At 41.1% G+C, this 15,647-nt stretch overlaps 1 protein-coding gene across 1 annotated transcript in view; it reads left to right on the top strand.

The window, feature by feature from the left end:
* Positions 1-89: 89 nt before the first annotated feature.
* Positions 90-15,647, top strand: part of srrm3 (serine/arginine repetitive matrix 3) — a 49,577-nt gene continuing 34,019 nt past the window's right edge. Inside the window, exon 1 of the mRNA XM_057353931.1 lies at positions 90-217. The gene's annotated coding sequence lies outside the window, so the exon portion shown is untranslated. The remainder of the gene's footprint in view (positions 218-15,647) is intronic.

The following is a 15,647-nucleotide window of genomic DNA, read 5'->3' as shown; positions in this document are numbered from 1 at the left end:
CCAATTTTGATGAAAGGACCAGTGTTTTCGTCGCTGCTCCTCCTGAGCGCAGGGTGGCGCTGTGTCTGACGCGCATGCGCTCCGGGATCATGACTGTCTCTGTCCAGCACTTCAGAGTTCAGCACCGCGGGCGGAGGAACAGCTCCCGAACAAAACCACATCAAACCACCGCAAAACCGCTTCACCCCCAGCTCATCCACATCCACACGAACAACCGGTAAGAATATTTACTGTTGCCCTTCAAATATACGCCGTGTTAAGATGAAATAACGCTATCGCGATGTCTGCGGTGATGATGCGCGACAGCGCTTAAAGCCCCTAATGCGATTAACGTTGTACGCGGAGGAGAAACCCTGTTTCTATTGTCCTTTACACCAGTTGTGTTGAGTGCTGTGTTTGAGAATGATATATAAAGTCTGATATGTAGGTGTATGTGTGTTTTAAATGGAGAGCTCAGGTCGGGATTGTAAAAGGACAGAACTGGTGCGGATGAGTGTGTGTTAATATAAAGCTCATTGGGAATATTAAAGACAGTTCTGCTGCAGGTGTGTGTGTTTTATACATAAAGCTCAGATCGGGATGGCATTACGAAAGCACACATCTCTTGTAGGTATATATAAAAACCTAAGATCTGCTGTAAATTTGTGTGTGTGTTTCATATATAAAGCACAGATCGGAACCTGCTGCAGATGGTCGTGGTCAGATTGTGATGTTGATCGATCGATGTTTCTGCATGTTTGAAATGAATCGTCATCTTGTCTGACAGTCTAGTTAAAAATCTCTACATTCAATTGATCTTTCTATGCGTTGTATATGCTTTAAATGACACCGAAATGTGAACGAGGTGATGGTCAAATAATGCTTGTGGTGATCTAATATTAAACTCGGAGACAGAGAAAGACAGCGTACGCAAATCGGCTGTTATACAAAATTATCAATTTTTACAAATTGTTTAGCCTAATTCTTATAATCATATTTACATATTCTTAAAGTTATACAAAAATTGTTATTCGGGCTAAAAATTACAATGATTATTTATTAGAATGATCAGAACCTCATTATAAACATATTGATAATTAATTGCATTATAACCACATACTGTACATACTGGGCTACATAACTACATTATGTATACATTTCAATCTTTTATTTATTTTCTATGTTGCTTTTGTATTGATTAAAATTGTAAATAATAAGAAATAATATTTGCATCATTGATACTGAAAGTGTTTTTGTCTCTTCTTTTGCATTGCAAGCTGGAGAGATGAGATTTATCTGTGGTCTGAACTTAATATCTCCGAGGGTCTCTGCTTTATTCACTCTTTCCTATCAGCTGTAAACCCCCCGTACTCAGGGGTCACTGGATCTTGGTTGCTTGCATAAAGGAGGAGAGTTAGTCATCTGCGGCTGGTTGTCAGTAATTCCCAGAGAGAGAATTTTATCTGTTTATACCTTGAAACGTAGTTTTATTTCAGCATTTTATCAAGGTCAGAATCACTTTGTGCGAGCTTAGCGATAAGACTATAGTTACAAAGGTAAAAATCGTATTTTACGATTTATAGCACGTCTCTTTCAGATATCACTCATGTCTGAAGCACACTCATGCAGACCCTGTTGATAGAAGTTTGCTCATAATATTAGTGTATTAATATTAATGCCAGACTTAAAAGAACACCATTAAGCATCTTTCATTGAAAGAATCATTGAATTAAAATCAGCAAGGCAGTTAACAAATGTTGGTGCATTTGTTTAGAAAGGTGAATGTCTCAGTTTGAAGCCAGATATACGAGTGACTGAATTTAGCAAAACCAATGTTCATTTTTGATCAAAGCACTATTGTGTTTGAAAGGTGCATAACTGAGGCCTGTTTGCTTCTAAACCATTTATTATTGTATAGTAACTTCAATGACTTAAAGTAAATATTTGTACCTCTTTGAAATTGTCCATTATTGTACATATACAGCCGCGGAAATAATTAAAGGTGCACTTTGTAACAATTTTGCAGTAAAATATCCAAAAACCACTAGGCTAGTGTTATATATTTTGTTCAGCTGAGTACTTACAATATCTCAAATGTTTCCAACTACTTTGTGAGAATCGTGAGAAACTCACCATTCTAAACAGTGACACGGGGCTGTGCAGTCGCCTGTCAATGGCGTCATATCCGCGTTACCCTTTGTTACCGCCTTTACTGACGTAGAAACCGCATGACAATAGTGTTGTGGACAAATGCGGAAGTAGTGTCTAGCGTCTAGCAAACCACTAGCTTGCTTCGAGCAGTCACTTATTTATGTACCACAATTATACGCAACATTTATAAAACTTTACCTCATCTGCTAACATTATTTCTCGTTCCCGTCTGATTGATGGCCATCAGAGGTGGAGTTGAAGACAACAGATCCCATCATTCCACGCTCCTTCACAGCGTCATCAAGCTACGGCATTGTTGTTTTGATCGCGCGACCTCTACTGGCGGTTTTTACAAACTGCACCTTTAAGAGAGCATTCCAAATTTTTATTTCAAATCATCATTACTAGATGTATTGTGGCCGTTCCAGTCCAGTGTCTCTTGAATTTCAACAAAATCAAACCTCAGGAGTGACATAAGGTCATCCAACAAAAATGTGAAAGATGAAAACCGAGGTTATCACATGTTCCAGTTAGGAACTTTTCCTAAATACATTTAGAAATATTTATGTATTGTATTGCTTAAAATTGATTATAAAATGGTCAGTTCTGGTCCTTGATTCTGATTGGCTGAGCGGAGTTCTAAGCCGTTATAAAATACCCCAATATATAACTGCTGACCGCACCACATAGCCTAAATATCATTTTATTTACTTTATTTTATGAAACCTTGCTAAGCATATGGAATAACCGTTTTATAAAAGCAATAAGCCCCGCGAAGCAGTGGGTTACAGGGCATTTTATAACAGCTACGGGGTTTTCACAACACCCTTAGCTGTTAAAAAATGCACTGTAACCCACTGCTTCTTGGGGCTTATTGCTTTAATATGAACTTGTTTTCTTTGCAGTATTTGAGGTCTGAAAATACACAGAGCATCTTTTCTGTTATTTTCACCCGTTTCTCCAGTTTCATTTTTTGCAAATAAATGCAGATAAAATAATATTTTTATTCAAAATTTGGTAAAAAATATTGTCAGTAGTTAACCGAATGAAACAAAAATGATCATTTTACCTAAACACATACCAGAGTAAATTCAGAAAAACTGAAATTGTGCTTTAAAATGGTCTCTTAATTATTTCCGCGGCTGTATATATATATGTACTATGAATTGCTAAGACAACTAATGAAATTCCTCTGGTGTAGGGGAGAGACTCAAATCCAGATGTTTGTCTTGATGTTTGTCTTATTCTCACCCCATTTTCTTCTGTTCTCTGTGCTTCCATTTGATCTAATCTGTCCTCCTGCTGTCCTCATTTTCTCATCCCTCGTTCCCCTGAAGGACACACAACTTCAAGGCCGCTTAACGTGCGTGTGTGTTTATCAGCCTGTGTTCTTTAACTGCGTATTTGAGTGTGAAAAATGGAGATTTCAACTCTGAGCTGGCCCCTTGTACTCCCTCAGACAGAAAATAATTGAGGATCTAAAAGACTGGATATACACACATTTCTTTCTCTGGCATCAATAAAGATTTTTTTTTCTTTTTTCTTTAAACGTAAGCCTCACACAGATTTTTCTGCATTTTTATGTTTATGAAGGTTGAAGGATTTGGATTAGTTTGTCTTGATGTGTATGACCCGCAGTTTGATCATCGTGCTCTGTGTTTTTGGATCTACACCAGTGCGTTACAAGTCAGTGCCAAAGTGTGTGGTGTTTCTCATGCGAGTCATCTTCCTAAAGCTTCCTCTCAAGCTGCATGAAGAAAATGGTGTGCGTGTCTGCTTGTGTGAGTGTCACGGACTGGCAGAAGAACCCAAATGCAGGCAGACAGTAAGGGGTTAACAGAGGCTTTATTTTAACAAAGAAACAAAAGACAACAAAAACCCACGAGGGGGTAAATGACAAAGTAACAAAATAATGATACACACAATAGGACCAAGGCTAACTAAACACTAAACTAGACAATACTTTGACAAAGACTAAACTAAACACTTACTGAAACAGGAACAGGGAGCACATGGAACGTAAAGCAGACATCAACCACGGGTAAGCTCGACAAACGTACACACTCAACGCACAGAACGCAATCCAAAGGCACAAGACAAAGAAACATGAGGGTATAAATAGAGAAGACAAACGAGGGATAACGAGCAGGGGCAGGTGTAGAACATAAGACACTCAGGGGAAGATAACAAGGAAACAAGAGGAGTGGGGCCAATGACAAGACACTGGAGAGAACGTATATTATTGTCAAAAGGACAATAATATGTTTCTCTCCACACATAACCAAAGACCTTGTCATGGCTCTGCTACAGGACCAAGAAAAACATGACTAAGGAAGCAGAGCCATGACAGAAGCCCCCCCTTTAATGAGCACCTCCAGGTGCTCACCAAGGGGTAGACGGACGAGACAAGACAGACTGGGAGACAGACAGGACAAGGCAAAACAGAGAAAATAAAATCAAGGGCAGACAAGACATCAAAATAACAGGACTAGTGTGAGCCAACAAAAACAACAAACATGGGAGGGGGGGTGGGGCCAAACAAGGGCCCATAGGGGGCAGTCCAAAAGGGAGGTGGGGAGAAGTCCCAGTCCCCGGCTGCGCTCGAGGGCGCGGAGTCTTGGGGACTTAGACTGTCCCCCCCAGGACTCCCCCTTTGGCCCTGGCAGTTTCCCAGGGGAAGGCTGGACAGGGCTTGACGCCGGCTGGAAGGCCGGCTGGACATGGCTTGACACCGGCTGGATCACCGGCTGGACATGGCTTGACGCCGGCTGGATCACCGGACTGGACGCCGGCTGGACCACCGGACTGGACGCCGGCTGGACCACCGGACTGGACGCCGGCTGGACCACCGGACTGGACGCCGGCTGGACCACCGGACTGGACGCCGGCTGCACCGGACTGGACAGGACACCGGCAGCACCACCGGACTGGACACCGGCTGCACCACCGGACTGGACGCCGGCTGCACCACCGGACTGGATGCTGGACAGGACAACGGCAGCACCACCGGACTGGACGCCAGCTGCACCGGACTGGATGTCAGCTGCACCGGACTGGATGCCGGCTGCACCGGCGTGGACGCCGGCTGGACCACCGGCCTGGGTGGTGCCCCCCTCCTCAGCTTCTTCTTCTTCGACCGGCCCACAGAACGTGTGGCCGGCTGCAGGGAAGCGGTGGGGGACACGACTAGCTCCGTGTTGGAGGAGTCGGACGGGGAGTCCCACGACTCCCTCTGTCCACGCCTACCATGGAGGCTAGCTGGTGGTGGAGTTACTGCGGGGGGTGAGGCGGATGGAGGTGCCGAGTTCCCCAGGGTAAGGGCGGCCAGGACGCGATCCTCCGGGACAGTAGCCCAGGGAGTGGATACCCAGTCTGGCACTAAAGGCCAGGGATCATCCCGGTTGACCACGTACCTGATCATGTCACCCAACCACGGGGAGCTCAACATCTCCACCTCGGCCCACTTGAGAGGCTCGGTGAGGCAGCTGTTAAAAATAACCTTGAGCTCTGCCTCACCGAACTCAGTCTCCCCCGCAGCAGCCACAAACTCCCGAGCGAAATCTCTGATCCCGCGATCCCCATGCCGAAGCCCAAACAACAAACAAGTCTGGCGGGCTCGCAGGGAACCGTTCATGCCTGCTGGGTTCGTTTCTGGCCTTTGGATTCTGTCAAGGACTGGCAGAAGAACCCAAATGCAGGCAGACAGTAAGGGGTTAACAGAGACTTTATTTTAACAAAGAAACAAAAGACAAAACAAAAACCCACGAGGGGGTAAATGACAAAGTAACAAAATAATGATACACACAATAGGACCAAGGCTAACTAAACACTAAACTAGACAATACTTTGACAAAGACTAAACTAAACACTTACTGAAACAGGAACAGGGAGCACATGGAACGTAAAGCAGACATCAACCACGGGTAAGCTCGACAAACGTACACACTCAACGCACAGAACGCAATCCAAAGGCACAAGACAAAGAAACATGAGGGTATAAATAGAGAAGACAAACGAGGGATAACGAGCAGGGGCAGGTGTAGAACATAAGACACTCAGGGGAAGATAACAAGGAAACAAGAGGAGTGGGGCCAATGACAAGACACTGGAGAGAACGTATATTATTGTCAAAAGGACAATAATATGTTTCTCTCCACACATAACCAAAGACCTTGTCATGGCTCTGCTACAGGACCAAGAAAAACATGACTAAGGAAGCAGAGCCATGACAGTGAGACTGTGTGTAGTTAAGCTCAATCAGTGTTGATTCTCACAGCGTAAGGTACATTGTAAGTGTTAATTGTGTGTTAAATTCACACCTAAGAAACATTTTTTTTTCAGAATTTCACTACTTTCCTGCCTCTGTGGAACACAAGATCTGCTTCCAAATTTGCATATTATCCAGCCTAAATAGAATTTAAAATAATTAATATGCCCTTAATTGTAGTATGTTGACATGAGTATCCTTAAAGCAACACTTTAGAACGTTTGCTCACATGTTCCCCCATGTGGTTGATTAGCGCAATTGTCTGTTACCATTGTTATAAATAATGTTGCTGTATAAGCTTCCCGTGGGCAGTGCAATTTGTTTAAGTAAACTGATGGAACCGCCGAATGCAGAAACGTTGTTTGGAAACCATGCCGCACTCTTCCGTAGGCAGGGGATACCGCGTTGCATGTGTACCGACCCAAACACAGAACTTACAGAGTGTGGTTGTAGCCGCTATGAGTCTGCTCAGGTAGCAGTAGCAGTAGAATTCGTCCGGTTAAAGAGTTGTTCTACCACGGAAATAATTTTAGAGACATTATTTTCAGGTCGAAAAACTACAAAGTGTTGCTTTAAAGTACCTGACAGCCTGAGTTTCCGGTTTGAAGAGTAGATTCGGACACACTCTAACTGCTTATTGACGCCATGCTGAATTAACAAATTAACGGAGTAGTTCACCATCAAAACGAAAATGTACACGCCCTCGTCATTTCAAATCTGTATGATTTTTTCTTCTTCTGCAGAACACAAAAGAAGATGTTTTGAAAAATGTTGGTAACAGAACAGCACAGCCCCCCGTTCACTTCTATTGTAACCAATGCAAGTGAGGGGGGGCTGTTAACAACGTTCTTCAAAATATCTTCTTTGGTGTTCTGCGGTAGAAAGAAAGTCATACAGGTTTGAAACGACAAGAGGGTGAGGGAATGATGACAGAATTTTCATTTTGAAGGTGAACTACTCTTTTAAGTAAATGATGTTTCACTGAATTATTAAATTAAGTAATATAGTAAAAATTACATGTGAGAAGTATTTGAGACCAACTTGATGCTTGAGTCCTAGCTGAGAATTCAGCTTGTTTTGTGTTTTAATTCCAAAGAAAGATTCATTCATGTGTCTTGTTGAGGCGGCTCTGTGTTGGCTGTGGATGTAGGGAGCAGGTAAAAGGGCATTATTGATGGAGAAGATCAAATGATGGAATGGAGGCGTTAAGATGGATGAAGTCTGTTTGAAACTGTGTTGCTCATACATTTATCTGCTGGGACAGCAGAGGACGTCTGCGTGTGTGTGTGTCCTTTTGGGTTGTGGTTTTTTTTGTCTGTTGGCTGACAGACAGAGTGGTTTTGATGACCCCTTTCAGAGCATCAGCCACAGTAACGTGAGATCCAAATGGACTTTTTGTTTTCCTCTATATTGGTAGAGTACGTCTGAGTAGTGACAGTAGTAGTCTGTGCACATCTGCATCCTCTAAATAATAGAGAAGTGTGTTTGTGTCTCCCGAGAGCGCGCGCACACACAGATCAGGTGACTCACTCATGTTTCCAGGTACAATAGAAGCGGGAGTAGCTCTCGGACATCACTACAGCCATATGCTGTACATCATGTATGATTTAAATGTCAAACACACAAAGACACACGCAGACAATAGACAGCATTGGTTTCAGTTGACCACACTCCGGGTTGCATCCGTGAGGGTGTGTTCACATATGGCACGTTTGAATGGATTAAAACAAACTCTGGTGCGATTGCTCGGTTAGTGCGTTTTATTTGTGTAAGTGTGAACGCTGCCAAACCCTGGTGCAAGTCACATTGCGACTATATATGTTCGATATCTTTAGGTTCGCTGTTAAAATGCCAGTGTGAACGCGAAGCAATCCAGGACTAATATTTGATACAAAAATAACCAAGAGAACCTTAGGTTCTTTTCAACATTTAAGACGGTATCCAAGATAATAGCTTATTTAAAATACTTATAATTCATTCAGTACCAAAAAGTATTGCTTTTAAATAGTTAAATTAAAATGGTTTTGACGCGGGGGGATCTTAAATCACATTATTAAAAAGTAGCTTTATCTTATTTCTTTGTCTAATGGCTTTTTTGCGATTCAAGCATAAAGTTTGTTTATCTATTTTGTTAGATTTGTCTACGGAATTGTGTCTTGTCTTTAAAAAAATACGTTGAGCAAAAAATGGTAAGCTTGAAATGTATTTATGTTCTTACAAAAGTTTGGGTGTGATTCTTTCTAAGGCAGTAGCTGAGAATACAACTCCAGTACCAAGATAAAAATATACACTTTAACTTCCAGCAAGAATATGAATACAGTCGTCAATTTACATTATGTCAATGATACCTGCGTAGGGATTAGATAACACTGTGTCTTTTACCTTTAGTTTGGTTTCTTGTGTCTTGAAAGCGCAGAGAAGCCGTGAAGAACGTTCAAGGTCAAACGCAGCTGCTGCCTTGTTGTTGTTGCATCAGGATGTCAGCACATCTCCTGAAATGTTCTGGAGTGTTTGATGGTGTATAAAGCCGCTGTGCTGGATGCTGTTTGAAGACCGAGAGTCTCACAGTGACATGAATTTAAGTATTTTAACACATACACTATTCTTCCTTTACTTGCACATTGGCCCTTTAGCAAACATTTAAGCTGAAGCGTGCTTGTTTCGTTGTTCAAATATTTTCTCTTATCCCTGCTCGTACATCAAAGTACACCAAAACCGTCGTTTTTAGGATTTTTGCATTTCTGTTTGGTGGTGAAATGAAACACTTCACCTTTCCTGCTGGCCCCTGGTTGCTGTTGAGGACTGTCTGATGATTATACAGACAGGTAGAGAGAGCGAGAGAGGTGCAGAGAAGACCGTGTGACCTTTAGCGGGCCGTGAGGACTTTCTATGAGATGTGCCTGAGGCTGGTGAATAACACAATCTCTCTCCTGCATGCTGAACGATGGCGATGTGTGTCATAATACACTCACGAGTCACGACTGCACGCATGTGTGCTTATGCTTCCTCGTGCGTGTTGTGTGAAGCAACCTGTATATGATGGGTGTTTTTTGTCACAGATTGATCGTAGAGAGCAATCCAAACGTGAGGAAAGTATGCGTTCAGTGATAGGGATGGACAGGGAAGCTTATATCTTAATACTTTTTGATGAAAGTTGTTTTATATTTTGATATTTGGGTATCGGCAAACAGACAAGCAGTTTGAATCGATTTGTCACAAAATATATCAAATTCAGTGACAGCAATGAATTTGAAGCAACGTTTTTATGAAATACATATAAACCTAAAAACCATTTGAATTTATACAACTTTTTAAAAAGTAAATAAACAACGATTTAGTTGGATCTAAAACAGAAATATTTTGTTGGAAAAAAGCTGCAGACTACAGAATCTGTGAATAGTTTAGAATGACTTTATTTACCCAGAATGTCAGTTCGACTGAAATGTTGAATTTGGTCTCGGGTACAGTGTTACTAGGGGTGTTAATCGGACAGTTTATCACGATACGATACAATATCGTTTTCTCCACCAGAGATGCGATATTTGAATTTTTGTGATACCATAACGATTTGATTAATTCATCAAGATTTTCATATTACTTGTCTAGTTTACACAAGCAGTTACATTGTTAATAATTCACAAACGCAACCAAAGTATATCAAATGAATGTTTAATTAAACTCTTTGAAAATTGCACGCTCTCTGTCCCTAATGGGACCTTTACAACAATAAACTACAGTGTTTCCGCTAGGATATTGTCGAACTGTGGAGCTGGATGACATCATAGGCTAATTAACATATTCGTGACATCATCGCATAGTTTTTTGTGATGCAACTTCAGACCCGTTTTGCTTCTACTTTCTAAACATTCTTTATTTTAATACAGCATATTGCCCAAAAAAGTAGTTCTCATGTGCACATTTTCTGTTTTATATTTATGGATCAAACAGTCAGTAACAGTGTCACAAACGTTTTAAAGGGGTAGTTCATCCAAAAATGAAAATTCTCTCATGAATTACTCACCGTCTAGTTGTTCCAAACCCGTATAAATGTCTTTGTTTGGTTGAACACAGAGAAAGATATTTGGACGAATGCTTGTAACCAAACAGTTCTTGGACCCCATTGACTCCCATAGTAGGAAAAATGACAATGGTAGTCCCCAGAACTGTTTGCTGTTCTACATTTTTCTCTTTTGTGTTCAACAGAACAAAAAAATGTATAAAGTTATTTTTCCTACTATGGTAGTCAATGGGGCCCAAGAACTGTTTGGCTACAAGCATTCTTCCAAATATCTTTCTCTGTGTTCATCAGAACAAAGACATTTATATAGTTTTGGAACAACTCGAAGGTGAGACAGAATTGTTTTTTTTGGGTGAACCATCCCTTTAAGTTAGAAATGTGGTTTAGTTTCCCATCACTGTGTCGTCTGTAGCTCTCGTTCATTTGTATTCTGTGAGCCGTCTGCCACCTGCATCAATTAAATGGCAGAAAATGTGAGAACAACGAAGATTTCATGCCCGATGCCTCCATCCCCAGAGACTCCACACAACCAGACAGCCACTCTGAGTGAGCAGAGAGACAGAGACAGAAATCCAATACAGTGTTGTTTTTCTGAAACAACTGCAGTCCTCAGGCCCCCCTCCCAGAATGTTTTAGATGTCTCCTCTCTATTAGGAGAGACATCTGAGCTCAGGAGTTGAAAACCCCTGTTCTAATGGATTGTGAAATGCATAGAAGAATTCCTTAATCATGAATCATATCTTGTGTATATGGCCTGACGACAGTATGAATTTGATATGTAATGAAGTAGATAGGAGTGATTGTAGTGTTTCTGTAGCCTGTTAGAGCATTGAGTTAGCAAAAGCCATGGGTTCGAAGCCCCACGAAACACACACTTTGGATAAAAGCATTGCCAAATGCATAAATGTACATGTAAAGTAATAAAAGGGTGTCGTGGGTTATTGCAGCGCGCTAGATATATCATTATCATACATACTATTAGGGATTATTGCATTAGCAAACGTCAGTAGACACCAGAAGATCACATGTTTGCTTATATGACATCCGTTTCGTGCTTCTACCTGTGTAGGTCAGGTGGTTATTATTGAGGGAGAGACATTGCTGGTTCAGGTTCTTTCTAAAGGGTAGCAGCTGTGTCCCAGTAGCACAGTTTGATCGGCTGGGTGTTGACTTTTATTTTCCCCGTGATAAACAGAGTGCAGAATTCCCGAGGGATTCTGGCTGGGAGGAGAGTGTGAAACAGATGGCATGAGATGTGGGGATTGTCTCTGTGTCTGTGAGCTGGAATAATTTTTCTGCCAGTAATCCAATGAATGGGACTCTAGATATGTTTGAAGTTGCACACTGCCTTAATACTTTGCATATTTATTATAAACTCTGCACATTTATGCATGTATGGGAAACTATTTTTAACCAAGAATGACTAATTAAGCCATTTTTTTCCAGAAACAGGAATGCACAAACATTTTTCGGTTTGTTGGAGTAAGGCCATGTTAACACTAGACTTCTTTTTTGACAAGAAAAGTTGACAATGGCGCTTTTTTATTAAAGAGCGTTGTGGTTAGATTGAAGATAGCATTTGTGCACGAAGGCAGTTTAGAGAAGAGCAGCGGCGTAACGGAAGTCTATTTGAATTATAAACAGAGGGCGTCTTTGCAATAACCAATCACATATTTAAAAACTACAATACTAATTTCTCGCTAGAAATGCAATCAGAAGTTATTGAAGGTGAATATTAAACTTACATTTATACAAAACTATGCTCCAATGGGCGTTTTGCCCGCCATTTTATTTTTTCGAGTTTGAGCGTTCTCGACCAATCACGTCCCTCGCATGTTGTTATGGAAACGACAGGTCTCTGTCATTCATTAGCTGTGAAAAAGGTGCTTGACGTAGGGTGTTTTTTTCCAGAAAAGTTGAACTTTTTTCAACCTGCAGAAAAAGATGCTGACGCAGGCGCTGGCGTTTAAAAAAGCGCTCGGGACTTTTTTTGAAAACACGGTTTACTCCATAGGCTTATAATGTTATAATGTCATTATGTAATTCAAAAAAGAAGTCAAGTGTGAACACGGCCTAAAACTGTAAAAATGTTTCTATGTTTTTGTTCATAAAAATAAATGATTACCAAGCATGTTCCAGGTCCACACAGACACACACAGACACACACACACACACACACACACACACACACACACACACACACACACACACACACACACACACACACACACACAGTCTGATCCCTTATCTCTACACACACGTTTGTGTAGATGTTGTCTTTCTTCTAAATGAATAATTCATAGCACTGAAATGTCATAGATATCATTTTTCCTGAATGTGAAGTCTGGATTTCAGTTTCCGGTTTACTTTTGCATCGCCCATGTGCGTATTTCTCAAACAACTTAACATACCCAAACCACGACTGGTGAAAACCACAAAAGTCTTCATGCCGCAGTCTGGTCTCTAATAAAGGCTCATGTCCCTCTTTTCAAATCTTGCAAGGTTTGACAAATGATTCATGTTTATAGCTCAAATGGTGTGAGCTCTTAAAGTGTAAGTTATCGGTTTGCTTCAAATGACTGATATTATGAGCAATAGTACCATAGTGTGTCATAACCTACAGTTGATTTTTATCCAGTAAGCTCTTGTCTTTACAGTTCTCTGCAGTGAAATAGATTTGAACACGCCGTTCCTCTGAAACTCTGGGGAATGTGGTTGTATTGACTCAACTTCTCTCCGGCTTAGATGCATCTCTGCTGGTGTTTTGCCCATCGCATCTGGAGGCTGTGATTTTGTACCACCTTTGAGATCCTGCAGTTGACACTCAAATGAAAATATCACTTTCATGTGCTTTCTTTAGAGAAACCAACCCCAGACCAGTACAAATAAATCCAGTTCTCTTCGTCGTCTTGGTCAACATCTTCGTCTTGGACCGACTTCTTGATCCAAGTCCACCTGAAACCACATTCAGTGTGTAACGATGATGTACCACTGGTTTATTTAGCAACTTGAGAATTTGTATTGATCGGAAATGAATTTTGTGGTTTTGTTTTTGGATGAGTGTGAGATGTTGGAGGGGGATGTCTGTGGTTTTAATAAGCTCGGCAGTAAAGCTCTAGTTAGTTGATGGTGACAGATGCCTGTAAGAGAAAGCACAATCCTCCAGGGTAAAAATAAATAGGAGCGTGCTGCAGTCTTTCATCTTTATACAGAATAAAGACTGACTTCAGCTGCTTGCTGATAACTAGAATAAAAGGCTTTTGGTATAGATTTGACATCGATGTGGTTCATTCGCTGGAGTTTATTTCTGATATGTTCTCGCAAAGCTTTTTAATGAAAAATCGGTCGAGCTGGTTTATGTTGGTTAAAACCAGTAACTTTAACTTGATTTCTGTGCAAAGATGCCGTGAAATGAAGACACACTCAGTCACAATCACCTTCTTCATTTTGTCCGTCTCTAGACACACCAGCTGTACAGATCACTTCATAATAACATTCAGATGGTATAGAGATGCAAATAAGATTATATAAATATACAATTTTATCTGCATCATGACAGCACTGAGATTACGCAGAACACCAAAGAAGATATTTTGAAGAACCCTGATAAAAACATAAGCCCCCATTGACTTGCATTGTAAAACCACTGAGAACAATATCTCAAAATATCTTCTTTTGTGTTTCAGTTTTATTCAGGTTTAATGTGACAGAGTTTTTATTTTTGGTGTTATTGTGCACTATATATGTTTAGTAGGGGTGTAACGGTACGCACATTTGTACCGAAACATCACAAGCTGTCACAGGAAAAATTCCAAACGAAGTCATCATTTCTATGCCCTACTCCCTTCGAAGGGCAGAGCCCTTGGAGTTTAGACTTTGGAGTGAACAGGACATTTGCGTGCCATTATGTAGACGTTTGGAATGCACTTGGCAAAGGGAGCGACGTAATTTCCTCATTATCTTCAGCTGTCATGTTCCCGTGACAACGCAGCATGGTGTCCATCAGCAGATGTCGCTGTTTTAATGGCATAACTTAAGCATAACTGTTAACTGTTTGCAAATAAACAATACATTTTATATTTTAAACCGTTGTATATACTGTATATTAGTGTTTATATATTATATAGCAACTTTTTTAAATATAATATGTATGTTTATTTGCAAACAGTTAGGACACAATGCTTCTTTGTCACAGGAACATGCCAGCTGAAGATAATAAGGAAATTATGTCGCTCCCTTTGCCAATCGCATTCCAAAACGTTTACATAATAGGCTTGTTCGACTTGATGCAGCGCCGCAAGATCCGACAGGCACATGACATCAAAGTACTGCGAGAGCTATTTCAAAAATCACAAAAAGTGTGGTTTAGAATCGCTGTCGCGGTACGTCATCCGCCTGTCGGATCTTGTGGCGCCGCATCAAGTCGAACAAGCCTAATGGCACGCAAATGCCTTGTTCACTCCAAAGTCTAAACTCCAAGGGCTCTACCCTTCGAAGGGAGTAGGGCATAGGAATGATGACAATTGGAATGTTACCCGTGACGGTTCGGTACGAATGCAAGTACCGTTACGCCCCAATGTTTAGTCATTGTATTTGGCTTCTTTTGTGCAATTCACTTCAGTTCTGTTTCATTTGCACTCTTCATTCAAAGCATTGTGCATTCTGCTTTACTTACCTACTGTACATTTTTTCAGATTTTGACCCTGTCCAGCATTCGTTTCCCTCTCTCTTTTTGTTTCTCTCTCGGCTCTGTTTTCCGCTTCACAGATGCTGAGGGTCAAACCGGTTGCTGCTGGAAATAAGCTGTCAAAAGCTTTCACCTGTCTGTTGATGGATCTCTCTCTTCTCATTTCACATGCCCTATTCTCTCTCTTCATCATCTTTTATTATCACTCGCTCTCTCTGTCTTTCTTCATATGAGGATAGGGAACACATGCTTGCATTATGTCTTAAGGTATAAGATGAGATGCCGCTTATTACTGTCTGCCATATTCCTTTAGATCTTAGAAGGCTGACGGATCATTTTCTTTCTCACATTTTTTGGGGATAATACGAACATATTCTTGCTGAATGTTGCTGTTATTATGAGCACATAATTCTGTGTACTTCATCAATTCCATCTTTGAAAAGCCCCACTGATGTGGTCTACTCCTTTGAACACCTGTCTTTCTCTTGCCCCATTTCTCTCTCTCTCTCTCTCTCTCTCTCTCTCTCTCTCTCTCTCTCTCTCTC

This window comes from Triplophysa rosa, linkage group LG2, assembly GCF_024868665.1.
Source record: "Triplophysa rosa linkage group LG2, Trosa_1v2, whole genome shotgun sequence".
Taxonomy (NCBI): Eukaryota; Metazoa; Chordata; class Actinopteri; order Cypriniformes; family Nemacheilidae; genus Triplophysa; species Triplophysa rosa.
The sequence above is the reverse complement of the archived record's forward strand: the minus strand, read 5'-3'. Positions and strand labels throughout refer to the sequence as shown.